This window comes from Zootoca vivipara, chromosome 4 (genome assembly GCF_965207765.1).
Source record: "Zootoca vivipara chromosome 4, rZooViv2.hap1.1, whole genome shotgun sequence".
Taxonomy (NCBI): Eukaryota; Metazoa; Chordata; class Lepidosauria; order Squamata; family Lacertidae; genus Zootoca; species Zootoca vivipara.
This window is the reverse complement of record NC_142587.1, coordinates 24,042,121-24,069,800: the sequence shown is the minus strand read 5'-3', so window position 1 is coordinate 24,069,800 and position 27,680 is coordinate 24,042,121. Positions and strand designations below refer to the sequence as shown.

The 27,680-nt window shown below is 43.2% G+C and overlaps 2 long non-coding RNA genes across 8 annotated transcripts in view; one reads left to right on the top strand and one right to left on the bottom strand.

Moving 5' to 3' along the window:
* LOC148685864 (uncharacterized) overlaps positions 1–15,326 on the top strand; it is a 35,562-nt gene extending 20,236 nt beyond the window's left edge. For 2 of the 4 annotated variants that reach the window (XR_015949485.1, XR_015949482.1), the window contains 3 exons: positions 472–551; positions 10,521–10,580; positions 12,209–15,326. This is a non-coding gene — a long non-coding RNA (uncharacterized LOC148685864). The remainder of the gene's footprint in view (positions 1–471; positions 552–10,520; positions 10,581–12,208) is intronic. The other 2 variants (XR_015949484.1, XR_015949483.1) reach the window with 2 other exon arrangements.
* The window catches only part of LOC148685862 (uncharacterized), a 120,733-nt gene that overhangs the window by 68,581 nt on the left and 24,472 nt on the right, over positions 1–27,680 (bottom strand). The window lies entirely within an intron of this gene.

Genomic DNA, 27,680 nt, shown 5'->3' with positions numbered 1-27,680 from the left:
CCTAGTAAAATGAACGTACTTCAATTCTGTCATCAACATCTCTTATTGCTTTTTATGGCATAGGATAGATCAGATAGCTACCGCATGTGTGTGTGTTTTTAAAAGGGAAAGTGTTTTTACTTTTTGGAGGGTGGGGGATAAAATCTCCTATATTATGCAGTTTTATGCTTGTTAAGTTACTAGATATCGTAGCCTGGGAGCAAGTTCCACTGAATTCAATGGGGCTTATTACTAAGTAGACATGCATAGGACTGCACTTTTAGGGAAATTATTGTCTATCACTTCAAGGGCTGGTGGGTATGCAATGATTTCCATGAGGGATTTGCTTTAAATTGCTCCTTGTGGCAGCTTGCCTTCACGAGGCCAGCTGTTCATGTGCAGATGCTTGCGCAGCTCCTTCATGTGCAGATTACCATGCCTATATTGGGCCATTTTCTCCATGTCACTGCAAACCAAGGGTCTGTTTCATAGGCACCGTTCTTCCAGAGGGACCTCGGAAGCAGATTTGCCTGCACACATCTACAGGAACTTCATTACCTGAAACATGCAAGGTATGTAATTTTATCTCCCAAGGGCATCTTTCCAGGACCCAAACAGGGATGTGGCATAAAGAAGAATGCAATGCTCTTATAGTTTTCAAGTGTCTGGTTGAAGGAGCTTCACAAGTGAATTGTTCGATGTATTTTTCAAATCTGAACTCTCGGTGACTTTTCATGAGCCAGCTCAACTTCCTATGAAGGAGAGCAGGCAAATTGCACTTAAACAAGGATACTCAGCACGTACCCTGTTCAATAGTTCTTAGCAATGGAGCACCAATGCTATTTTTCCCCCGTTTCAGACTATATATATATATATATATATATATATATATATATATATATATATATGCTTGGATTCGTAAGATGATGCCCATTCTTCCATTGAAGCCTGCTAGGGCACAGATACCTGCCCAGTTCTGTTTCTGAGCCATCTGACTTGTTTACACAAGTCTGATTCCTTTTTGCCTTACATATTTGCACAACACCACACTTAGAGTTGATCATATTGTTTAGCAACCACAGCCATTATTATCCATTCCCATATCTAGTTTCCTACTTAATTTGGAACTTTATCCTGCTCAGATAATGTTTTAAAGAATGCAGTTTCAATATCTGTGGGATCGGAAAATAATATTTGCTTTAGATTAGCTTGGGGGAAGGGTTATAGCTCAGTGGTACAGCATCTGTTTCACATACAAAAGTCCCCAGCATCTCCTAGGAGGGCAGAGAAGGGCCTGAAATCCTGGAAATCAGTCAGTGACACTGAACCAGATGGACCAAAGATCTGATTCAGAGGAAGGCACCTTCTAATGTATGTATTGTTGTAAGTTTGTGGCTGCTAGAAATTAATTAAGGCTTGGGGTGCTAAAACTCGGTGCCAGACCTGTGTGCATTAACCCTAGACTTATGACTAATATCTTACTATACAATAAAAATGTAAGCGTGTCATCATGCTGCAGTTTGCTTGGTTACAGACATTTGGAGTGAATAGGTGGCCCAGGCAAGCCACACTGGGATAGGCACAACAGGTTGCAGCAGCCCCCCAGAAACTACTCTGCTCCTCCAGATCCTTCAACTGCCAGCCCAGTTACCCAGGTGGGTTGGCACAGGTTGGGTGTCTGCTGCTTTTGCCACCACCGGTTAGAATAAAGAGTTGACCTGGCAGAAGGAGCAGCACAGGAAGAAAGAATGAGAGCCCAGCTAGATGGATTGGTAATAATCTGCTACTGCTGCCCCTACCACTTAGTATGAAGAGTCAGCCCAAATATGTCATTCCTGCCAAACTGACTCTTCAACCTTCTTCACTGTAGCAGCATGAGGTGGAGAGTGAAAACGCTAAGGCGTTAATGGGGGTTAGTGGGATTGGTGAAGTGTGGGGCTTTGGGGCAAGAAGGTGTAGTGGGGAGGGTGGAGGATTGGTGAGGTCTAAGGGTGAGGGTTTGTGGGGAGTTGGTGAGGGACTGGGAGGAGTTGGAAGTGGGAATGAAGAATAAAGGAAGCAGGGGTTCAGCCCCTACTATATTGGATGGGTGGGTTTTGTGTTTATTTCCCACACATGCCACCCTTCTCTGCTGTTATCTGAGTAGTGGCTAAAGCAAACTAAGTACAGTCATACCTTGGAAGTCAAATGGAATCCGTTCCGGAAGTCTGTTCGACTTCCAGAATGTTTGAAAACCAAAGCACGGCTTCTTATTGGCTGCAGGAAGCTCCTGCAGCGAATTGGAAACTGCGGAAGCCCCGTCGGACGTTCAGCTTCCAAAAATAGTTCACAAACCAGAATACTCACTTCCAGGTTTGTGGCATTTGGGAGCCAAAATGTTTGAGAACTAAGCTGTTTGAAAACCAAAGTATGACTGTATTCCTTTGCAGATCTGATAAGAGTTTGTTGGAAATTCCAACTCATTCTAATGAAAGAAAAAGGACAATTGAGCAAACATTATAGCAGACCAAATGAGGAGGTACTGATGTGTCTGGTGGAGTGAGGGATGGGGAAATGTGGACCTACAATACTAATATATTCATCATATTCTTCAATTTTTGTCAGAGTTCATAGGTTTTATAATAATTTCATGCAAATATTCTCCAGCAGCTTTTGATAGATATAAAAATAGATATATAGTAGGAATGTTTTCAGTTTGTGACACTTCCAAATATAAAATATAGTAATATAATACCATAAGTAATATTCTCCTGCTTTCTTATTTCATCTGCAGCTATCCGGGGTATGTATGGCACATTTCATAACATATTTTCACTTTTTGTTGATAAATAAGCATCCGGAATAAGAATTGCAATAAGGCACTATGAGTTGGGGGAGGGCTTACTCTATGATCACAGCATTTGATTTCGCAGAAGGTAAATTCTATCCATCATTTTGTCCTTTGCTGTCAGGAAAACAGCTTCAAGTTTAATTCTATAAAGCAGGTAATAATAAAATGGGCACAGAGTCAAAGCAGATCAATTAAATTAACAGCCAAAGAAGAAATATATCAGTTGTGGATTTTTCACATTAAAAATAATAATAATAATCCATGTGGAAGTCATATTGGATATGTGGTACTCTTGGTTTGAAATACATGTGTTTATTCAGGAAGTATATACAGTATTTAAATACAGGGTAGATGTGGGTGAAATTAAAAGATCATCTCTGCTATTTGTCATTGTGTACCCATCTGTGGGTTAAACCACTGAGCCTAGGGCTTGCTGATCAGAAGGTCAGCGGTTCGAATCCCTGTGATGGGGTGAGCTCCCGTTGCTTGGTCCCAGCTCCTGCCAACCTAGCAGTTCGAAAGCACATCAAAATGCAAGTAGATAAATAGGAACCGCTACAGCGGGAAGGTAAACGGCGTTTCCATGTGCTGCTCTGGTTTGCCAGAAGCGGCTTTGTCATGCTGGCCACATGACCTGGAAGCTATACGCCGGCTCCCTCGGCCAATAATGCGAGATGAGCGCGCAACCCCAGAGTCGGTCACGACTGGACCTAATGGTCAGGGGTCCCTTTACCTTTACCTTTTTACCCATCCATGCTAGCTGCACAGGGTGCATTCGTCACAATCAGTCAAGCACTGCTGTTGTGCTCTAGCCATTCATTTGAACAAGACTTGCACAGACTGTCCTGGAAGCTCCATTGAAATGTATAGAGGCAGCCATGCCTGGAGGGCTGCATCATTAGACCAGCAAACAGCCCTTTCCTAGAGTGAGGATGGTGACTCTGAATTTCATGGTACTGTTACACTCAGCCTAATTTTCTGAGCAGGGAGACGTTCCAGCAAAAAGCACTGCTCACTCAGGTTTTGTTCCTGTTGAAGGAGATCGCAGGTATTGACATTTTGTGCTGTAACAAATGCACAGGTTGAACCTAGGTTAGAGGCACAGCTTAAATGCTCCAACACAGAGACAAATCCCTGCGCCACCTCACTGAAAGCGAGACAGAGGCCATTAGCACCCCAAAATGTTGTTCGCTTGCTGAGCTGCAATTTCAGCTCTCTGTGGGCAATTGCAGATGGTTGTTCTTCTGGGATGGAATTTAATCACCTACTGACAAGCTCAGGTTGTTGTGTGGTTAAGAATCCCGCTCCCCCACAATAAAGAGAAATGCCGTGAAGAAAGTGACAGGAAAATACAGTGGGAAGTGTGAGATAACACTCGCTTGACACAGCGTGGCATAACTCCAACAGACACAGTTAATGCTCAGTAAATAGCTGGGTGTCCAACCTCCCTGCAGACGTCGCACAAACGACTCAGGGTGGATGCTGAAAAGATGGATGAACTGAAAGGAAGTGAGCCAAGTCATAGAATCATGGAATTGCAGAGTTGGAAAGGACCACAAGCATCATCTAGTCCAACCCATTGCAATCTTTTTGCCCGGTGTGGGGCCCAAACCCACAACCCTAGGACTAAGAGTATCATGCTCTACCAACTGAGATTTTCCGCAGGCTTTTTTCAGTGTCCCTCTCAGACTACAGCCAGTCCCTTCACAAGACACCACAATTGCAACTCCCTTTAACTAATGGCATGTCCTGTTGCCAAAGTGGCTCTCAGTTTCCAGAGGGATGTCCAGCTGTTTCCTAGTCACTGTGGGCCATTTACCTGTTATTTCCCTGAAAGGGAAATGCTATCCAACATTTCCAGGGCCATTATTGCAGTTCCCAAAAATATTGGTTCCAATGACTCCCCTTTGTCTACCTCTCCCTCATATTATACCTACCGGTATCCAGTCCTATGATTTGAAGTGACATTTAAGTCTCTTTTCCAGCTGTAAAAATTATTTGATTCTCTGAATATTTCTCAGGAGACAAAGGATCCTGTTATCCCGAATAGCTAATACTATAAATTAAAGGATGGAATGTGTCCATTAATGGAACAGGAGCCCTAGATCCTCAGAATTTGTAGCTACGGCAATTTTTTGTATTGTTCTCTTCTGTCTTAGACCTAGAAAATTGCTATTAATGCATACTTAAAATTATGCTTGGTAGAACTTCAGAGGGATTTGCTCAGTTCCATTCTGTTTGCATTTTAAAAGCACACACGAGGCATGCCAATCCTTCAAAACAATTGGTCTGGTTCACACGTCATGCTAAGCCAAACCATGGATTAGCAAGAACATGCAGGTGTGGAGGCTCATGGGGAATAGATCCCAGGTCCCTCACATATCACTGGTGGTTTTTCCTGCTGTGCCACATTGAGCTAAGCTGTCTTTTAACTTAATGTGTCATCCAAATATGGGCTCGTGGTTTCGGTCTGTGTTACAAACGATGAGTTGTAGGCCATAGGACAAACCTTGGTTTCAGCTCATGGAGAATGCTACTAGTAGTAAATAAAATAGAATTTTTAGAAATAAAAAAATGTATCCTACTGGGCATGATCACATGCACAGCAACCATTCTGGAGCAAGCTTCCAGGCAACTGTTTCTGAGCCTATTTGTGAATATGTTCGTAACAGAGAAATAACTAACTTTGTATAGATAGTCAAGGACAGTGAAGTGAAAATCCCTGTGCAATGGTTTGGTGGGTCAGACTAAGCAATGCTCTTTTTCAAAATCAGATTGAATACTGGCGGAGAAATAGCTTAGTATTTTCCAATTCATCATTTGTTCAGGCAGCTTAAACGTCACAGATATGTGAAGGACTAATACCAGTATGTGGGTTTGTGATGTGTGTGTGTTAAAAACCTTACAGAAGACATTATATATTTCCTGGTTGCTTAATCATTAAATAGCTAGTGGAATTGATGAGTGGGGGAAAACTAAAAAACTGATTGCTGACCATCTCCTAACAAGAAAAAGAACTTGTTTTTCCCCTCATGTGCTCATACATTTGCACACATGCACAGTCAAGGTTGGTGTGGCATCTGTCTTTCAGGCAAGACCTGAAGCTGTGCCACATCAAGACTTTGAAAACATGAGGTCAAGCACTTTATGTCAGGTCACATAGCCAGTGAATTCCAGAGTTTATTTTCAATCTACCCTGGCACTTTGCAGGATCCCTGCTGTTGTTGCTGGAATACAGCACCTCTCCCTTGACTAATTCCCAAGCAATGGACTCTCCCAAATAAAAGCAGGGAATGTATTATGAATCAAACAGAAGGAACTCAGCAAATCTCTCTCTCTCTCTCTCTCTCCTCTCTCTCTCTCTCCCTCCTCTCTCTCTCTCTCTGTGTGTATGAGCTGGAATAATAGACTATATATTAATTAAATATATTAAACATTGCAAGAGTAGTATAATCAGAACCACACCAGTGGGCAGGGCCACAGGGGCGATTGCCCTGGGCACAATATTTTTCAGGATGCAAAATTTCAAAAGAAAAAAAAGGAAAGAAAGTAGTAATAAAAATTAAGAAACAGCACCACCACCCCACACACTCAGAAAATCTCCCAATGTTCACATGGGCAGAATAAGGAGTTGATTTGGGTGGTGGCTAGTTGCTAGGGTGCCCTCTGCACATTTATCATAAAGTGAATAACCAACCCTGTTGTTCAGAACCAGGAATGAAACATCCTGTCCCAGAGAGCAATTTGTAGTAAGCTTCTTCAGGCTCACATACCTGGTAGGTAATCCATACTTCCCAGGGGCGCCATCGCCGCTGCCCACCCCGCCCCAAAACGTGCACCCCGCCCCAAAACGCGCACCATGCCACTGCGCACGGCGTGCTCCATCCCCAAAACGCATGCCACGTCACTGCACACAGTGCGCCCTGTCCCCAAAACATGTGCCATGTCACTGGAGGCAGCACGCCTGCTCTCTCCGCCTCTGGTGGCGAAGCATGAAGCTCCGCCGCTGCTTATTACCAATGGGCATTTGAGTAACCATGGATAGATAGATAGATAAAGGTAAAGGACCTCTGGACAGTTAATTCCAGTCAAAGGCGACTATGGTGTTGTGGCGCTCATCTCGCTTTCAGGCCAAGGGAGCTGGCGTTTGTCCACAGACAGCTTTCCGGGTCATGTGACCAGCATGACTAAACCGCTACTGGCACATGGAGGACCGGGACGAGTCCCAGCGTGCACGGAAACACTGTCTACCTTCCCACCACAGCGGTACCTATTTATCTACTTGCACTGGCATGCTTTTCAACTACTAGGTTGGAAGAAGTTGGGACAGAGCAATGGGAGCTCACTCCATTGTGGGGATTCGAACCGCCAACCTTCTGATCAGCAAGCCCAAGAGGTTCAGTGGTTTAGACCACAGTGCCACCCGCGTCCCAGATGATAGATAGATTTCTACAGACACACATACATAACATATGCATTATACTTTATAATGTCAGCACTTGTTATTTTGCAAATTCAGGATATACCTGCTAGTCAAGATATTCAAGAAGTATCTCCACACTCTCCCTTCACCAAGTTTTAAATTTAAACCAAAAAGAGAAAAGAAATGCATAATATAATTTTCAGGGGGGAAATAGGAACCTCTAAAACGGGATGAGGAACCTGATCTGACTGGCATGTCAGATTCTTGTCTCTCCTACCCATCATGAAACAAATTTGACAGGAGAGTGAGGTCACCCACCTGTTGGTCACCTGATACCACAGTGGCATCACCGGCACTTCAAAGCACCATGCTGAGTTTGCAAGGAGCCCTACCAGGTGCTTTGAAGTGCAGATGATCAGCCAGCTCAAAGTCATCGCGGATCAGCTGATGGGCAGTGGCTTCAGGCTGTTTTCTGCAGGGATCAGCTGTGCAATCTGATTCTCCGTGGAATAAATGGAATCCAATAAATTAATATTTCACAAAGCCACCTCTGGGATTCTGTGTGACCCTGAGATAAAAGCTCTGAAGCATTTAATGCAATGGAATTATGCACAGAATAAACCATTTTTTAATCTAGTTTACTTGTGAAGGCACCTGATGTAGGTGATGGCACTATTCTTGTACCTGTTCATATTTCAGAGAAAGCTTTCATTTGAGCTTTTATGGCTCCAGTATTTGCACTGCCTTGTCTGTAGGCAGAATCAGCAGAAATGCAATGATGCCCCCCCCCCTTCTTTCCTTGTTGTGAGTGATAAAGTGAATCCCAGTATCATGCAGCACTTGGATTGGATGAGGAGCTCTCGGAGGCTGAATTTTTTCTTGAGAACTCTTGACTGCTGATGTTTAGGCAAAGATCAGCCTGAAGGAAGAAAGACTAGCTGCTGAGCATATTCTGTGGCTAAGGTTCCACTGCCTTCTTTCCAACAATCCTTGCTTGAGAAATGTAAGGTGGTGCATGAGACTTCATGAGTTCCCTGTGTGGCAACGGAAAACACAATGTCTTTTCAGGTATAGAGTCGAAAGCCATTGGGTTTAGTGGTAGCAGGAAGAGTATGTATGTCCTGTGTTCTGCACTGTTCCTGAACCCTATCTGATAGGCAGCCTGCTATTGGAAACGACATGGGTTTTCAAACTTGAGCTACAAAGTGCGAAAGATCCATGACATCTCTGCTTAGGACAGCCAAGGCTTAATCTTGGAAGTTTCCAGCAGTTCCATCCCATTACGACTTTGCTTATGAGATCTGACAAGGCCACTGCTTGAGGTGGTTTTGCTATATAATCTGAAGAACCATAATTCAGTCTGTTCTGAAATCCTATATTTGCTGCACAATGAAGACTAGCACTGTTTCACGTTTAGCACATGGTCAAAAAAAGTCTAGTTCATATAGCAGTGATTTAAGTGATCTGGTATTGTGTTTTTTAAAGAACAAAAACCTGGGCACAAATGTTGCTTGTTTGAAAGCAGTGCTAACTTGAGGCATGAGTAAATCTCACGACATTCACTTCTCCTAGTGTGGCGTAGCATGGCCTGGCACACCAATTACTGCTCTACAACATGCGCCTAGAAGTAGGGAAGAAGTTTGGTTCAGTTTGCATTTTAATGCGAAACTCCCCAAGTCACACTTCCTGAAATGATACACACGACAAAACACTGCTATACAGTGGTACCTCAAGTTACAAATGCCTCAGGTTACAAACACTTCAGGTTACAAACTCCGCTAAGCTGGAAGAGTTACCTCGAGTTGAGAACTTTGCCCCAGGATGAGAACTGAAATCGTGTGCCGGAGGCGCAGCGGCAGCAACAAGCCCCATTAGCGAAAGCACGCCTCTAGTTAAGAACAGTTTCAGGTTAAGAACGGACCTCCGGAATGAATTATGTTTGTAACTAGAGGTACCACTGTACTTAGAAATGTGTACTTCTCCAAACCTTGCGATTCAGTTCTCCAGCCAAAAGATGTATACAAAAATCCACATTTTAGGGGTGAAGGAGAACAAAAATTTACTAGCAAAAATAATATACAAAATTCATTTTATCAGAGCAGCCTTTCTCAAACTTGGGTCCCCTCATCCTTAGCAAGCAGGAGCAGTGGTCAGGAATGATGGGAGTTGTAGTTCAATGTCACTGGGGACCTGAGGTTTAGAAAGGCTGTATTAGAGAAAATGGTTTTCAAAAGTGTATAAGGCAAAATTGCACACAGAAATGCATATATTAGGAGACATGGGCACTAAAGCGCTGGCAAATTTTTACGAAGACTTTTTAAAAAATCCAACTAATCCAGAAATGCGGTGAGTTGCAATTAAGACTGGAAAACTGAGAAATTGAAATTGAAAGGTACATGCATCCAGGCATTATAATCTGTCCTCCTGGCAATCAAAACCCAGAGCAGGACTTGTAAAAATGATTTGGAAATTATCAAGATGTGTAGGTTGAGAGAAGAGGGACAATTCACTTTTCACTACCAGCAGCGCCACAAATCCAACTCAATGGTGTAACGTTGGAAAATGTAGATCACTTCTCCTACTACCTAGGCTTTCCACAAGGGTCAACATTGATGCCGAAATCCAGCATCGCCTGAGCTCTGCGAGTGCGGCTTTCTCCCGATTGAAGTGCAGAGTGTTTGAGGACTGGGACATTCGCAGGGAAACCAAAATGCTTGTTTACTACCAGATACCAGCAACAGGAGATAGTTGTCCCTGCCTTGAAGGGTGAGATTTCTTGAGAAATTTGACAGGCCACTGTTGGAGATCCAGTGATGCAGTTTATGGACTGCTGGTCTCCGAACTAACCTGGCAGGTCTTCAGCACTCATTTCCTAACATGCTGAAATATGTGCCTTTGAAGAAATGCAAAACATCATTTCACAAACCATAATGAGTAACAGTAATCCAACACATCCGATATCCTGGTGTCATTCTTCTTCCACAGCTTTGATGCAAAATGTGAACCTCTCCCATCTTTTCCTCTAATGATACTTCACATATCACCACTAATACAGCTCTTACAGCTCTAAAGTCTCTCTCTCTCTCTCTCTCTCTCTCTCTCTCTCTCTCTCTCTCTCTCTCTCTCTCTCTCACACACACACACACAGAGAGAGAGAGAGAGAGAGAGAGAGAGAGAGAGAGAGAGAGAGAATTGTGTTTACTACAATTGCTGGGTTATGGTCATAAATGTTTATCCGTGGGCGTGTTCTGTAAAGATAGCGGCACTCAGAACATATGTTTCTTTCAGATCAGTTGCTCCAGAATAAGTGCAGTTCAAGGATGGAAAACAAATTACCACAAATAACAGGTATTTTGCCTCATTGTGCCAAAGATCTACTTCACAAGCAGTCATTCTGTCTGTTCATCCAAGTGTAGGGAATTTTCTGCACCTGTTCAGAAATCTGGAGAAGCAGCTTAAATTCTCCACATACTTGGCAGGACATAACCTATGACTGGTATATCAATTGACTTGGTAGAGTGGTCCAGGACTGGCTCACCCATGAGGCAAGGTGAGGTGACCGCCTCAGACGGCAGGATCCATAGGGGCAGTGGGTCCCAATGTAGATTTTTATTCCCCCTTTGCTCCTAGTGTCAATCTTTACTCCCCTCTTCTTCCCTAGTGGGAAGCTCGGTGCCATTTCGTGGTTCACCTCAGATGCCAAAAAGTCTTGGGCCAACCCTGGAGGAGTCATCTGTATTCACCTTCCAAGTGTGTTTACTAGAGAAACAACAACAACGTCCCAAACATTTCCAAGCAGGTCATGGGATGCTCTTTATGCTTAATCCTAGCAGCATAACTCAGCTGGTTAGAGCAGGCATCCCCAACCTGCGACCCTCCAGATGTTTTGGCCTACAACTCCCATGATCCCTAGCTAACAGGACCAGTGGTCAGGGATGATGGGAATTGTAGTCCAAAACATCTTGCGGGCCAAAGGTTGGGGGTGCCTGGGTTAGAGTGTGGTACTGATAATGCCAATGTTGCAGGTTCGATCCCCATATGGGATAGCTGCATATTAAGGTTGGACTGGAAGGTCCTCAGGGTCATAGAGTCATGTTGGAAGGGACGGTTCCAACTCTATGATTCTATGATTAATGTTTGAAAGCCATTTGCCATGTAGGTGTGGCTAGTTAGATGACCCACTTACTTGCCATCCAGATGGAAAGTGGGCAAAGGACCACTATGTTAGCTCCATCTACATGGTGATGGGCTGTCAGCATTATATAGAAGTGGTTTGTCAGGGGAAGAAAATACGTGCTAATTTTAGGCATGTTTGAGCAACTGGGAAGTCACTAATCGAATCAGCTGAACTTGCTATGCTCAAACACAAATAGCCTCAGACCCATACAATTTCATGATAGATTTTTAAAACAAGAATAATGTGAAGAATTATAATCTGGGTTTTATATCCTCAATCAATTTACATGCAATTTCACCATAAATTTTATTTCAACAAGACTTAGTTTAAGTATAATTCGTTATGCCCATTCATTAACATTAGCAATTTAAAAAACAAGTATTTTGCCAACAACTACCACCTGCAACACTTGTACTGGAAAAGTATCTAAATTGGGAAACTATTGCTATTTAAAAAGAAGAAGTTAAAGGAATCTTGCCATACAAATGAGTCACACGCCTGAGTTGCACCTGCCTTTAAGAAATGGTATTCATCTCATTAAAGGCATGTCAAACATACATCTGTCACCAGGATGTGGCTTTTGAATGTGTTCCTTTCCAATGCTGCTGGTTACTGAGTTAATAAAATCAGATTTTTCATGAAATCTTGAGAAGGTTTTCTGGGGAGGGGAGGGGGAAGAGGAGGAGGGGTAGATTATGGAAGGATATTAACAGTGACAAAGAAGAAAAGAGGAAGCCAGTTTGCTGAGAAAAGCTATTTCCTGATGTGACATTTGTCTTCTCGCTATAACTTTCTGAAGGAAAACATTTACCATCACAGCTATCTTGCAGACCTTCCGAACACAATCAAAACTCTGACAGAGCTGTACACATCTGTGAAGGAATGCTGCCAGAGATGTAAAGAGCATCTTACTTCAGTCAGATGTGTGAATGCTCCTTGCAAGGAGATGAGTATATATTCTACATTTTCTCATACTGCGCGTCAGCTGTCAACAGCCTTCCACCACTTTTTAAATTCTTCACCAATTCTGGAAAAGCTTAAAATTGCCTTTTAGAATGCAAGTACAGCTGGGGAACCTGTTTCGCTGGGGATGTGTGAGACTGATTCTGGATTACCTATAACAATCTGATCGGGGGACTGGATAAAACTTTGGTGAAATCTCTCCAGCATAGGTCGGATGTGGGTCAGCCAAGGCTGCTCTTTTCACTACTAGGCTCAAGCCAGGCTGCTGTAAATTTAAAACTCTGTGCGGGACCCTGCTCTTCAAATCACTCCAAGAAGAAATAAAGCTGAGTAATAGGAGAGAGGTTCAAAGAGCTCAGCGTGCAAGGGGTGCAACTTTCAAGCTGTGCTTTGGAAGTTTCGTTTCAAGTGTAGCCTCCATGCATCTTTGGGGAACGGCATATGGCATGTGCTACAGATGGATAGATAATGATACATGTACAGCTGGATGTCTCTGGCATAGGTGGTCCAGCTTGCCTTGTGCCAGCTGGCGAGCAGCAGCTAGGTCTGTAGGATGATTTGATTACCCACAGCTGTTGCACAAAGTCAACATAAAGCAGTGGGAGAGGGGAGGTGGAGAGGTGGGGGGTGCTGCTGTGGCAGAGGAAGCCAGAAGGGGATCGTGCACTAATCCTTACCTTGAGGAGGGGGCGAAGTTTCATCAAGCAACAATGCCTCTCCCCCCCCCCCCAAGACAGGACTTTCTTAATATGCCAAGGTCGCATTTGAATGATGCCTTTAAGATGAAGGTTAAGACCGGCTAAGTTTGAGCAACTTTGCGGAAGAATTCACGTCAGCACATCCTGAATAATGCATGAATGGCATTGACAGCCCCCCTCCCCAAATCCCAACCCTCTGTGTGGTACTCAGAGCACAGCTGGCGTTTGCTTTGTGCCGTATACCATCCCTAACCGAAAGAAAGCCTACGGTTAAGTATGTATAACTGCATTTATTACTGGCAATTATCCTTTGTACCCATGCAACTCCCATTCCTCTGGTCTCTCTGCTGATATGCTACATATATGTATTATACATGCTAATATAATCTAATGTATTGCATGCCCCATATTACCTGCACCACCTAGGCTGCCTACCTTTAGGTTAAATGACCCTTAGAAGAGGCAACCATGTTTGTTTACATTGCACTGTAAGTGCAAAAATCAGGGGTGGGGGACTTCAGGCTTAATGTGGCCCTCTGGGTTTTCTATATGGCCCCTAAGCCTCACAGGTAACATTTCTTCCTAGGTCACATCCCTTCTCCCCAGGCAACCCCCACCCCTCACTGGGCCTGCTCCAAATCCCATACCCTCCAACATTTTCCCAATGAAAATAGGGACGTCCCATTCCATAATGGTAATTTTACTATTAAACATTTTTAAAGAAAAAACCCTTCCCTATACAGGATTGACTTCAGACGGCTCGGGGGTCAGATAACGCCATACCCCCCAACATTTCTCCGATGAAAGTAGGGACATCCCAAGAAAAAGTGGTACATTCTGGGATCAAATCAGAAACTGGGACGGCTTCTCTATATCAGGGACGTCCCTGGAAAACAGGGACACTTGGACGGTCTGATATCAGGCTTGAGGGGTTTACCTGTTGGTGTCCCTTGCTTTCCTGGGTGGAAGAGACGGGGGGGCATGTGAGAGTGCATGGAAACTAGACGACTGTACAAAGGTAACATTTGCATTCATGGCTTTAATCTCATGGTGCACTGGGTCAGTTTACCTGGCTGTTAACCAAAAGGTTGGTGGTTTGAGCTCACCCAGGATTCCTGCAGTGCCAGATTACCAAATAGGCAGAGTAGGCACCAACCTATAGCCCCCACAACAACGGATCAAAATAATATTGATTCGACCTTGAAAGAAAATTACAATCAAGTTTTCCTACTTCGGTGTTATCCCACTAGCGCACGCACATGAGAAATCTCTAGAGATGAGAAATCTTCGGTGAGTTAGTTTGTTGCACGTTACCGCCAGCTCCAGATAATTTGTGAAGGCCCCTCCCTTCAAGATTTTGACTGCCTAGGGGTCTCCACAGGGTTTAATTCAGCACTGGATTCATGCACAGGGGCTTGGACTAGATTGCCCTCAGGGTCCCTTTTGATTCTATGAAATCACTTTTGCCTCTGGGCCTGCCCACCAATGGTATGTGCCCCCCCACCCGTAGGTAGCCCAGAAAGGTTTGGTATTTACACCTTCCTTTTGGGCGGGTGAAAGGCTTCACCAAGTGGCAATGCAGTCTTAGGCTGAAAAGGCTTGCTTGCCTCTGCACTGCAAGAACAATGCTATCTGCTTCTTCAGCCTCCAGCCATGACATTGCTGCTCCCACCTGGGTTGAAGAATCTGCCCAGTATGAAATGTGTCATCATAATGTTAGGTTCCCTGGAACTGCTTCTCATTTAGTTCCAAGTAGGATGCTAGCTAGCTGGGAAGTGGTGATCAATGGTGATCAGGGAGTAGTGATCAATGCCCGCCTAAAACATTTTACGGCTGGAAATGGAGTCCAAATGGCATCTCTCACCTCTGGTTGAGCAGACACATTAAAAAGTGTTGTTGTTGCTGCCTCCCTGCCCTCACATACTCACTTCCCCCTGTTCCATGGCAGGACTGTCCCTGTAGGTGATATGATGATGAAGAGGAGGATTAATTTATTTCTACCCCCACCTTTCTCCCTAATGGGACTCAAGGCATCTTATAGATAAAAGAAAGAATTGCTCAAAACATCGAAAAACCAATAATTAAAAAACAATTAACCATTGATTGAATTAAAGCAAATATAAAATCTGTTTAAAATATACAGATGTTTTTGTTGTATGCATTTTGGTTGTATTTTGTTATTGTGTATATTTTTTGAAAAATTGAATAAAAAGTATTAAAAAAATAAAATAAAATATACAGATAAGTACAATAAAAGCAGCATGGCATTTTCATTAAAAGCAGTCAGTTCCCCAAAGCCTGTTGGAACAAGGTGATCTTCTCCTGCCAGCAGAAGGACAACAAGGAAGGAGCAAGTCTAGCTTTTTCAGGGAGGAAGTTTTGGAGCAGTGTCCAAGAAGGCCCTCTTCTGCAACCCCACCAAGTGCGCCTGAGAAAAGGGCTTTCCCTGAAGATCTCAAATCCTGGGCAGGTTTGTATGAGGGAATGCAGTCTTGGACCTAAGCCATGCAGGGCTTTATGGGTCATAACCAGCACCTTTAATTGTGCCCGGAAACGGACCGGTCGCCAGTGGAGCTCATACCTTTTGCTAGGCCACCAGCACCACTCTGGAGCTTTCCCCCTAGAGGTCGGGCACCTTGGTGGTTGGAAGGACAAGGGGCAGAGACAGCCTGCCCGTTGGTGATGTCTACCATGGACCTTCTTTGTTAGCCTATTAGCAAAAAGCAAAAGGGAGGCCATCTGACCTATTTTTGGGAAACTACCTTCTAAGAAGTCAGGTCACATGTCTAAATCAGTCTCCAGCAGTTTTTGGACTACCATCATCCCTAGCGAGCAGGACCGGTGGTCAGGGATGATGGGAACTGAAGTCCAAGTTTGGGGAACCCTGCCATATAGCATTACCTCCACCGATAGGGATCTTCCCAGCCTTACCTGGGGATTGAACCTGAGACCTTTGCCTGCAAAGCATGAGTTCTAACACAGAAACCCAGCCCTTTCCCATCAGTTGTGTAGGCACTTAACACATTTAGATTCAGGGTTTGGGATGCTTCCCAGATGCTCTGGCCACTCCAACGAACCTGTTCCAGACTTCTCATTAGATTTTATTCCTTCAGCAAGATAAAAAGGTTTTCTAATGAAAGCAACAAAGCTGTAAACTCCAAAATGAATTCAATGACGGCTTGGCCACCAGGGCAAAAGCTTTCGCTGCACTAACATGGTGCTGACCTAGCTAGCTGGCACAGAAGTGTCATTCTGAAAATCCATTTAAGAAGGAGCTGGAGGACATGAACTCAGGTTGACATGAAAAGCTGCATGTGTTTCATTTAAAAGCATGTTTATTCAATTAATGCATTTGTTAGGGAGAACACATTTGTGTTAATTAAGGGAGTTTGTTGCCTATTCTTCATATATTTCAGCCAAACCATTATGATTTCGTTGCTGTTACCTATGGGCATTTGTCAACATACAGAATGGTAGCATGCATGCATAATAACAAAGAGGGGAAATGCAAAACTTTGTGAGTCCTTAAGGTGAAAGCAAAGTGCTGCTGAGGAAAACATTAACTCCCTTGCATGCAAAGAGTGATGTCAAGAGGCTGGCAGAGTTGATTTTGATCCTGCTCTTCAGTCAGCACTAATTTAATTTGAAGGTCCTGGCAGCAGGAGTAATCTTTGGTCACAATGAAATTAAGTGCATACTGGCACTGCTTCAGATATGAGGCTGATATTTTATAGAATAATAATACAGTATAAGTTGGACAGATCCTGGCCCCATACTCCTTCTCATACTAAATGGCAGAAACAAATGACAAAGACTGCAGCCCTACGCACAAATCCAATTGAACTCACTGGAAATTACTTCTGAGTACATTTGCATAGGGGTGCACTACAATACCATGCCCCCAGAGTTTTGAACCTATAATAATCAAGGCAGTATTGCCTAAAGTAGGGGTAATCAATATAGTGACCTTCAGATGTTGCTGGATCACAATTCCCATCATCCTCAATCACGTGGCTGATGGGAGTTGGAGTCCAATGTCTGAAAGACACCATGTTCTCTACCTCTGCTCCAAACAATTGCTCTTATACTACCTTAGTAAGTGGCCCACAACCAGGTTGTCCCCTGAGGAAAACCTGGTCACACCACCGCCATGTTGTAGGGGTTACTGTTGAAGCACATTTAAGAGAAGGGGTGTGTGAGAGAGAGAGGGGGGGGGAGGGATCCAGAGGAAGAAAGACTGAGAAAAGCAGAAACAAAGGTAAAAATAGGGTTACATGAAATTAGATCTACCCCCGGAACATTTCGTCCTTGTGGGAATTTTATTGTATGCTGCAACAATTTTATTAGCTGCAAAATGGCTTTCATCCAAGATACCTACAGTAAATGAATGGCTGGAGAAAAAAAGGATGGTATGTGGCATTGAAGCAAATCTTACCGAATTAGTTCAAATGAGGGAGAGGAGACAGAAAAGAGAGGACTGTGAGAAAACCTGGTCTCCTTTCATGGTTTTCGTGCAGCGGAAATTTAAAATAGAATTGCCACTGCTTTCCCACTGGTGAGATAAAAGCTAATGGAATATATAGATGAGATCTGCCAGTAATGAATGCTTCTGGATTCTTTTCTTTTGTGTGCATATGTGTATAACATGTGCATGTATTGCTATTAGAAATTAGATAGACTGATAAATTATATAAGATGATTATCCTGAAAATAAGATATAATATATTTTATATGTTTATTTATTTATTTATTGAAAAAGTCATGAGAAATTATCCAATCAAGCTTGGAAATGAGTGTGGGAAAAGGAAGTCCTTCTCCAGAAATCTATGAAAACAGCATGGCTTATTTTGAGCCCAAATCAAACCCTGCAACACTCTTGATCATGCCGTTCAACAGGGTTGAACTTAGTTCCGGCACCTCTCAAGTGGGCACCCTTGTCCAGACCCTCCAAGTGTCCCCATTTTCCAGGGATGTCCCTGATTTGAAGAAGCTGTCCCAGTTACTGATTTGATCGTGGAATGTCCCCACTTTTCCTCAGGACTTCCCTACTTTCCTTGGAGAAATGTTGGAGTCATCTGAAGGCAATCCAGTATACGGAAGGTTTTTTAAATGTTTAATGTTTTATTATGTTTTTATATATGTTGAAAGCCCCCCAGAGTGCCTGGGGCAACCTATGGGGTACAAATAGTAAAATTATCATCATTGACATTATAAGAGAACAAGGGAGGCGTTCACTGTGAGTTCCAACACCAATTTTTCTAGAAAAACACCACTGTTTAAGTGCTACTATTCAAGTGTATTTCCTACGGTGTACAGTCATACCTTATGTTGTGTCCGCTGCAGGTTATGTTTTTTCATGATACGAACGCGACGGACCCGGAAGGGTTTAGTTCCAGGTTTTGCCGATCTATCACGCTTCCGCGCATGTGCGAAAGCGCCGCTCGGGTTGTGGACTTTCAGGGTGCAAATAGCACCCTGGAACGGATCAGGTCCGCAACCTGAGGTACCACTGTAGTGGAGGGGGGAGAGTTTAGCAGGCATCTTAAGGCAGCCCTGTTTAGGGAAGCTTTTAATGTTTGATGGATTTCTGTATTTTGGTGTTTTGTTGGAAGCCGCCCAGAGTGGCTGGGGGAACCCGGCCAGATGGGCGGGGTATAAATATTATTATTATTATTATTATTATTATTATTATTATTTGTATCTTGCTGTATTGACTATGTGTGCTTCTTCCCTCTTCATTGCTAATAAACATAAACAACAACAACAACAAAAGTGGCTGGGCTTTTTGTTTTGCTTTGTGACCAGCTGCCAGAAATGCAAAGACCAGTCCTATTTCTGTCACCTCATACCCTCCCCCCTTTTTTGTAAGGCTGTACCCTCCCAAAAGCTTCTAGCTCCATCCCTGAACCTACTCTGGGTTCTGCCTCCTGACCCAGAAGGCTCATTTCCCCACTCTGGTCCCAGGTTTTTGTTTTGTTTCAATAAATACACTTTATCCCCCCCCCATCCTTTCCAGCCCCTATAATTGAGTGTCTAGGTGTATAAAGATCTGAACACAAGAGTCAAGGGGAAACACTCTTTAAAGTTCTTTTCTCTGTGGGAATCTGCCTCAAGAAATTTAGAAATTAAAGCATGTCATCCCTTACATAAGCGATTGTCTCTTGTAGGCCTGTTTTATAAAAAAAAAAAAAGATGGAAGAGAAGATTAAGCACATATCATGTGTTTTTGGAAGGGGGGCTGCTTCTGAGTTACAACTCACTTTATTTATAGAGACCTCAGTCTGAAAACTGTTAAAAGTAATAAACCCTGTCTTTTTGAAGAATACAACTCCATAATTTAATCATGCCTACAGGGAAAGGCACAGGCAAATAATTGTGTTCATGTCATTCAAGTGTGAAATCACCAGCATGGCTTGAAATCTAATTTGAGCAAAACTCTAATGCTTGGGCCGGTTTTGGACAACCGCAATTTCATTTTTCACTCCCCTGCAAACAGAGTTTAATGAAGTGTCCCAGATTCAGAAAGCCAGTGTGTTTCCATGTTGCCATCCTTCATGTTGTCTGTCTTTCTACCCAAATCACACGTGGTGTATTAATATTCCAGCAATCCTACAAGGCATGCATTCTTATAATTATGTTGTATTAATGCCTTAAGCAGGTATGTTATTTAACACTGCAACTGAAGACATAACAGCATGTCCAAAGCTACTGCTGTTAAACAGCAATTTAAAAAAAAAAATTGAGTGGGGGGAAACCACACAACTGTTCTGCAAACTTTTTATTCCTGGTTCCCATGGCATTCTACATCAGTTGAAGTTACGAACAATTACGGACCGCTTCATGTCTTTATTCAAAGAAAACAAAATACCTGCTGTCCGACTTCTCTGATTTTCCTCTGCCCTCAACAGGAATTTTGAAGTGCCTGTATGTGATGCAGTTATAATGCCAGTAAGAATCTGCGGTCGTGCCACCGTGTGAGTTACTCCCCTCACTGAAGTTCCTTCCACAGTTTCGACTCTACAGTTTCAGAGTAGTTTATCAATCGATCCCTCTTCCCAGGGGTCTCTGTGAATTGTAGTTCTGTGAGAGGAATAAGTGTCTCCTAACAGCCCTCACCACCCTTAAATTACAGTTCCCAAGATTCCTTGGGGGAAGCCGTGACCACTGAAAATTTCTGTAAACCTATGGTGAGGATGTAGGACATGGCTTCTGAGAAAGTTAGCATCTTACCTCAATTCTACAAACCCTGAAAACATGCTTAATTGTCAATGGCGGCCGGGGGGGAAGGGGGGAAGGCAATCAAATACCTCTTGATTCATGAGTTCCATTTATTGATAGCCGTGGTCCACAGAAACAAAAACCAAAAGGCCAGGGTGGAATCTAGACACATATAAAAAACGGTTGTTGCTTTTTAAAGGTCTTGAAAAAATATATTGAATTTGCCATGAACTCACCATCACCATCTAGTGTCACATTTGTATAATGCACTTAAAACGTTCTATTTGCAGCTGTATAGCTGAATCCCAGAATTCCTTTAGCTTGGAACATGTAACACTTCTGTCTTCTCAGGATTCCCCTCCAGTTCACATCCAGCCCATCACTGCCTCTAAACACCTGTCTAGCACTTAATCTGCCTGGAATAGCAGCTGAACGTTATTTTAACCCTGGTGATAGGACAGCATCATTTGGCATCCTAGGGAGACAGGCTAACTTGAAAGGTTAGAAGGCTAGCTTAGGGGGTGTCAAGGCACACCCAGCTCTCTCCTCCAAAGCCGGCTGCCACTCTCAGCCCCTCAGCAGCTGCTGTTTGAGACAGCTACTTTGCACTTCCTAAAGGCGCCTGCTCTCTGGACACTCACCAAAGCAAGGCAAATACAATTTCCAGAAGCTGTGTAAGACATTTAAAAAAAAAATTCAAACTTGCTTTTGGAGCCTAAAGGATTGAGTAGAAGTTTTGCTGTTACATGTCCCAGGCCCTTGGGACAGATTGGATTTATAACTCCAATTAATCGATCAAAGAAAGAAAGAAAGAGGTTGCAATCACACTTATTTGAAAGCAGGTTCAACTGAGATCAATGTGTTGCTCTTCCATAGAGATGTGTGGAGAATCCACTGTTTGTATTCATCGCTGTTTGGCTGAGTTCATCATGGCAGTGCAATAAAGGGATTCAGAGGGAGATTCTACATCGACTAGCAATGTGAACTCTGAATGATCACTGCTTAGCAATGTTTGGAGGAACATGATTGCAAGGGTTAGAGATGGATAAAGGCAAAAATTATCCCGTTCTGAGAAATCATAGACTGAGGAAATTTAATTCCTCCCCCCTCCTGGCACACATACACAGAGCAGTGACATAATTCAGGGAGATGTAAAATATATATAAAATATACATTTTTTTACAGGAGCATGTTAAAGAAAGTGAACAGCTTTCTTAATGGAAGATAAACGACTGCTTGTATGGGTCTCCCCTCTAACCTCCTTGTCAGATTAATCTCAAAAAGCATCTCTAAAACTGAACTCTAAAAGGCTGTTTAAGGGCAGCTTCACCTCTCTCCAAAACTAATAGCCACAGTTTACCACCTATGCCCTACACATGTGAAATGTTTAAAATATTTGGCAGGAGATTTTCTTCCCACATTTGGTTAGGTTTACTCAGTGAACCCAATGTGAGATAATCCAAAACAATGTAGGTTCAGCAAAGGTTGGGGAAATATTGTAGCAAAACATAAAGCTCTATTGGAAAGCTTCTTTGATCTTCAGATTATCAAATGCAGCTTCTAATTTGACAAATTTTTAGTGGCAAAGCATAATATCTAAACATTCCTCTTTTGTCATAACAGTTTAATCCCTTAAGAATGTGATTTAAACACACGGGGGAGCAAAGGTTACCACAAGATTTGCAGGAAATAGGAAACCTGCCTCAGACACCTAGCTTTTTTAAAAAAAGAAAAAATAGCAAGGCCATTAAAATTATAACACTATATTCTCTATATGGATTGGCATAGCCAGGTCATACTCGGTTCAGGTTATATCAAATATACATTGACTTCAAAGAGAATTGCGTAGTAGGTGGAATATAAAAGCAGCAATGTTCCGTCCTTTAAAACTTTCCACTTGAATTTCAGATCACTCAAGATCAATAATATCTATAGAGAAAGGATGGTTTTTATTGTAATTGAAGCCTATTCCATTCACATTAGCCAACAAATGCCTTTGAAAAGTATTTACCTAAAAAAGATTGCAAAGGGAAATTACAGTGGAGTTAGAATGACAAAAATAAAAGCAGTATCGTTCCACCCTATCTATCAGTGCAAGACAAAATGAACCTAAGACCTGTATCACATACTCTAGTGACAGTGATTGGCAATAGGAACCAAAACATTATTCAGCTTATTATATGAAGGGAAGTAGTTTGGGGATGATCGATGAGTGGGGACGAGGCATTGCTGTGGTCTGTTATGACTCCATCTTTTTGCATTGCTACCCTGCATTTGACTCCTGAGATAGTATGGGGATTCTGTTGATATAGACCCCCCCCACCCTGTTGCCCCAGCAGTGACTTTAAGTGAGCTGGTAGAGGTGGTCTTGGAGAGGTTGTTGGAAAGCCCTGCAAGATGTGGGTATCTATGCCAAGATCTCACTGTCTATAGGTTTTCATGGACTGTGACAACCATGGGAGTAGGCTTTTTTTTTTTTTTTGAGAATGGACCAACCCATGTTTATCTCACAGGCAGTCATGTTGATACTGTGGTCTTTCACTATAATTTGGATACAACTTAAGGCATGCAAAACTGCTCTAAGAGGTCTTCTCTGAACCAAGAAAGCAGTTAGCTCCTTGACTTAAGAACTAGAGGCAAAGAAAAAAGGTTGGGCAATAGTTTGAATGAATGGCAGTACAGCCGCACCTCTGCTTACTTATCCCTCCGGTTGCGTAAACTTCGGGATACGTAAGCTGCAAACCCGGAAGTATATTTCTGGTTTTTTGCCACGCTTGCATGCGCAGAAGCTCTCTACTACCGTGTGTGTGCGTGCGCAGAAGTGCTCTCTCTGGTTGCAAAAACCTCAGGATCCGGCAGGACCTCCAGAATGGATCTCGTCCGCAACCGGAGGTACCACTGTAAAGTCATGACAACGCCAATTGAAATGCACAACCTGGTCTGTGCATTTAAATTTGTGGTTCTGGTTGTAGCTTTCTCTTCTGAAAGAGGAGGAATCTTATAAGTACAGATTCCCATCCAGAGTCTTGACCAGAAAGTATAGTAAGATGAAAACCAGGGAAATCTCTTGTATACAGCTGTGTAGCCTGATTCTATGTTTACTTGGAACAAAGCCCCACTGAGTTCAATATGGACTACTCACAAGTAAGGCCCACTGAGGCTTAATTCAAAATAAACTTGCATAGGATCAGGCCGTACCTGCATGAAATCAACCAAAGTCTCCCTCCCGTTTTCTCTTCAAACTCTATGTCTAAGTGTTTTATTCTAAAGTGTCTTTGAAAATATAATGGAGTTCAGAATTTTCACCACAAAATGGCTCACAAAGCCTTCTCAGGATGAATTTATACAAACATTAAACCTATAAGCACCTAATCTCCTTTAGAATCAAGGAGTTAGTCAAAGGGGGGGGGAATGAACAGGATCAACATGGCTCAGAAAGAACGTTTAAGCGAAGGTAAGCTAAGCAAACACACACACACACACAAATACAGCGACTTAACCCAAAAGCATTCCAAACGGTGCCAACACAGCTGCTTTTGCAGCCAGCCAAACAAGCACCCTCTGCTGCCAAAGAGAACATTAGGGGAAGCAGCTTAGTCTTTGGGTGCCGTGCAATTACTCAGCCACAGTTCCAGACCTATTGTTTCCATTTTTTCAGCTATTCTTCCTGGAACAGATGTTTTGTTTCAGAGTTATCAGCTTGGTGCTGTCCCTGGAATATTAATGGCTGCCAATAGCAAAAAAGCAAACTCCCTTCGCCAGATGCAGTGCCAGCTTTGGCCATCCTAGGTTCCATTCCAACGGAGGCTTCGCTCTCAGAAATGCACAGTTCTCTCCTGGTATACATGTGCTTCTCGAGAGGGTCACATACAGGCATGCCGTGATCACATTGAGATGAGGAAGGAGGAAGGGAAAGAGCCTCTGTCTATGGAGGAAAAGGCAACCCTGCTCCCGCCTGCAATTCTGTTGCAGCAGGCAGTATAAAGGCTTGAGCCTTGGGGCTGGGAGGCGGAAGGTGAACTTTATTGGCCTAGAGAAGGGAGTACAACCCAAGGAAGTTGCAGGTAGGGCTGGGTGGGAAATTTGATTTCGCTCCCATTTATTGGAGAACCTATCTAATCCACGGTTACCACAACAATGTGCAACAGAGCCATTCTGTGAAATTTGTAATTCTCCAAATTTTGCAGTGCAGTTCTCCATATCGGTGTTGTTTACAAACACACCAAAACAAACATGCATTGCAGGGAGTTGGGCTAGGTGATCCTCGGGGCCCTTTCCAATTCGGCGGTTCTATGTAAAAGTGTGCATAAAAATGCACGTGGTACGTAACATACATTTATAAATAAAGGTGTCATATTAGGGAAAATGTCTTTTGCAAAAAAAAATGTGTATGTTGGGGTAATTTGCAATAAAATGCTGCTGAATTTTTCTGAAGACTTTAAAAAGAAATGATAACAGATATGGAAATGTGGACAACTGAACAAAAGGGTGAGGAATGGAGGGGGACCAAAATGGACAGGTGTGCTCATCTCCAGTTGCTCATTTCTCACGTGTAAAAGGATTCTGAGCTGCCCTCACCGTGTGAAATCACTGCAGGGAGAAATGGTAAATTGGAGCTCAGGTCTATGTTGTCCCAGAGTGCAACACTCGCCCCTTCCAATGACTGCTTTGCAGAAATCATGGATGTTGTTGGGAGGATGAGAGGCTCCGCCTGCAAATTAAGCATGTTCTGCAAATGGCACATTTGGGTGTAACCTTTGATGCCTCCCTTTCCATGGAGGCACAGGTTGCAGCCACAGCTAAGGTGGCATTTTTCCATCTCCGCCATATTAAGCAGTTGGTCCCCTACCTTTCTCACCCTGATCTGGCCACAGTGATCCATGCAACGGTCACCTCCAGGCTTGATTATTGTAACTCGCTTTATGCGGGGCTGCCCTTGAAGCTGACCCAGAAACTCCAGCGGGTGCAGAATGCCGCAGCGAGGCTCCTCACGGGGTCCTTGCCGTGGGATCACATTCACCCAGTGCTTTACCAGCTGCACTGGCTCCCGATGGAGTACAGGATCAGGTTTAAGGTGCTGGTTTTGAACTTAAAAGCCCTATGCGGCTTAGGACCCTCATACTTACGGGACCGCCTCTCCTGGTATGCCCCGCGGAGGACCTTAAGGTCCACAAATAACAACATTCTGGAGATTCGGAGCCATAAGGTGGTTAGATTGGTCTCGACTAGGGCCAGGGCCTTTTCAGTACTGGCCCCGACTTGGTGGAACACTCTTTCACAGGAGACCAGGGCCCTGCGGGATTTGTCATCTTTCTGCAGGGCCTGCAAGACAGAGCTGTTCTGCCTGGCCTTTGGGATGGATTCAGTCTGACCCCTGTGTTTTCCTCCCTAATGGTTTTGATTTATGGACTACTTAAAATGAGGCTGCATTTTAAATTTTAAATTTTAATATTGTATTTTAATCTGTATTTGAATTGTTTTCTTTTCTTTTATGTCTTATTGTAATTTTATTGGTGCTAGCCACCCTGAGCCCGGTTTTGACTGGGGAGGGCGGGGTATAAATAATATTTTTATTATTATTACAGTGGTACCTAGGTTTAAGTACACAATTGGTTCCGGAAGTCTGTACTTAACCTGAAGCGAACTTTCCCACTGAAAGTAATGGAAAGTGGATTAATCCGTTCCAGATGGTCCGCGGAGTACTTAAATGGAAGTGTACTTAACCTGAAGTGAACTTTCCCATTGAAAGTAATGGGAAGTGGATTAATCCAAACCAGACAGGTCCGTGGAGTATTTAAACTGAAAGTACTCAAACCGAAGCGTACTTAACCGAGGTATGACTATATGAGTGTAATTGGTTCTGGAAGTCTGTACTTAACCTGAAGCGAACTTTCCCATTGAAAGTAATGGAAAGTGGATTAATCCGTTCCAGATGGGTCCACGGAGTACTTAAACCGAAAGTACTCAAACCGAAGCGTACTTAAACAGAGGTATGGCTGTATTATTATTATTATTATTATTATTATTATTATTATTATTATTATTATTATTAAATTGTGGTCCCCAACGTTTCATGAAAATGTCCAACTGGGACAAGCCATTTCCCTGTGTTTGGGACTCGCTCACCTTGTGGCATGAAAAGCCTTCCCCACTCTTCCCCAGTCCACTCCTGCCGGAAATGCCAAGAGATAGATTAAAAACTAAACAGATGTAGTTCCCTTTTGTCTTGGGAGAATAAATGCAGGAGCTGAATCTGTTCCAGCACTTTTGTATTTCTGTAAGCAAGCAATCTAATTATAAAGAAAGTTTATGCCAACGTTAGTCTAGTTACCAAGAGCCTGAGCTGCACCAAATGCCAGCAAGTGTTAGCTTTCAAATAAAAGCAGTTTGCGTGTTTATTTAAATGTTGAGCCCAGTCCATTTCGAATGCTCCTTGTGGGTCATTACAAATTTAAATACAAAAATCTGCGTGAAGGAGCCATTTTAAAAACCAGGGCGGAATAGGAAAACACAGCTTGATAAGCCCTGAGAGCAGCTACTAAAAGCTAGATCATATAAATCAACCTTCTGAAAAGGGGGTAGGGAGGAAGGGCCGTGTTCATTGGGAACTACTGGAAATCTGCCCTCAAAGTCCCAGTCACCAGAGAAGTGGACTTTTCCAGTAAAACTTGCATATAATTGCAATGTAAAAGAACACATTAGAGGAAGTAGCTGCTCTGAAAATATTGACACTATAGAGTAACAGTGGCTTAATGCTTTGGTTTGTAGTCAATGTAGCGCTGTGTCAGGGTCTCATCAGTGCAATGATTGCTGCTAGCAAAAAAGGACTTTCCCCTTCTTCTCCTCCTCCTCCTCCCACATGCCCCCTCGATCTGTTCTAGGGGGTTCCCTCAATTTTCCAGAGAGGTTTTAAGGAGGGTGTGGGGCACACTCAGGGGGGAAAGTCCCATTGCACCAGCTGTAATCCTTGTGCTGACGGGATGAGTTAGTAGAATCCTTTCTTTCCTTGGAATTGTGATTCAATGATCTCCAGTGGAGAAGTCTGTAAAACATGAATAGAATTTTCTTTGTAAACATAGGCGTCTTTGAGAACTGATGAATAGCGATCCATCCATTAGGATCTTTTGGGGCCATTGACTATGGGCTCTTTTCTCGACAGAGGGCTAGTGCTTTAAATAGCTCATTGACAGAGAAAAGTCCAACGGATGCACCTTTCCATAATACATCCCAGGGGAAGGTATCAGACAGTGTTTTGGACTACTGCTCCTACCATCCCTGACTGTAAGCATCCCTGCTTGGGGAGCGGGGAACTTATGGGAGTTATGGGCCAAAACATCTGGAGGGAACCAGGTTGAGGAAATCTGGTTTCGGTGAACACCTGCCTGCTTTGCA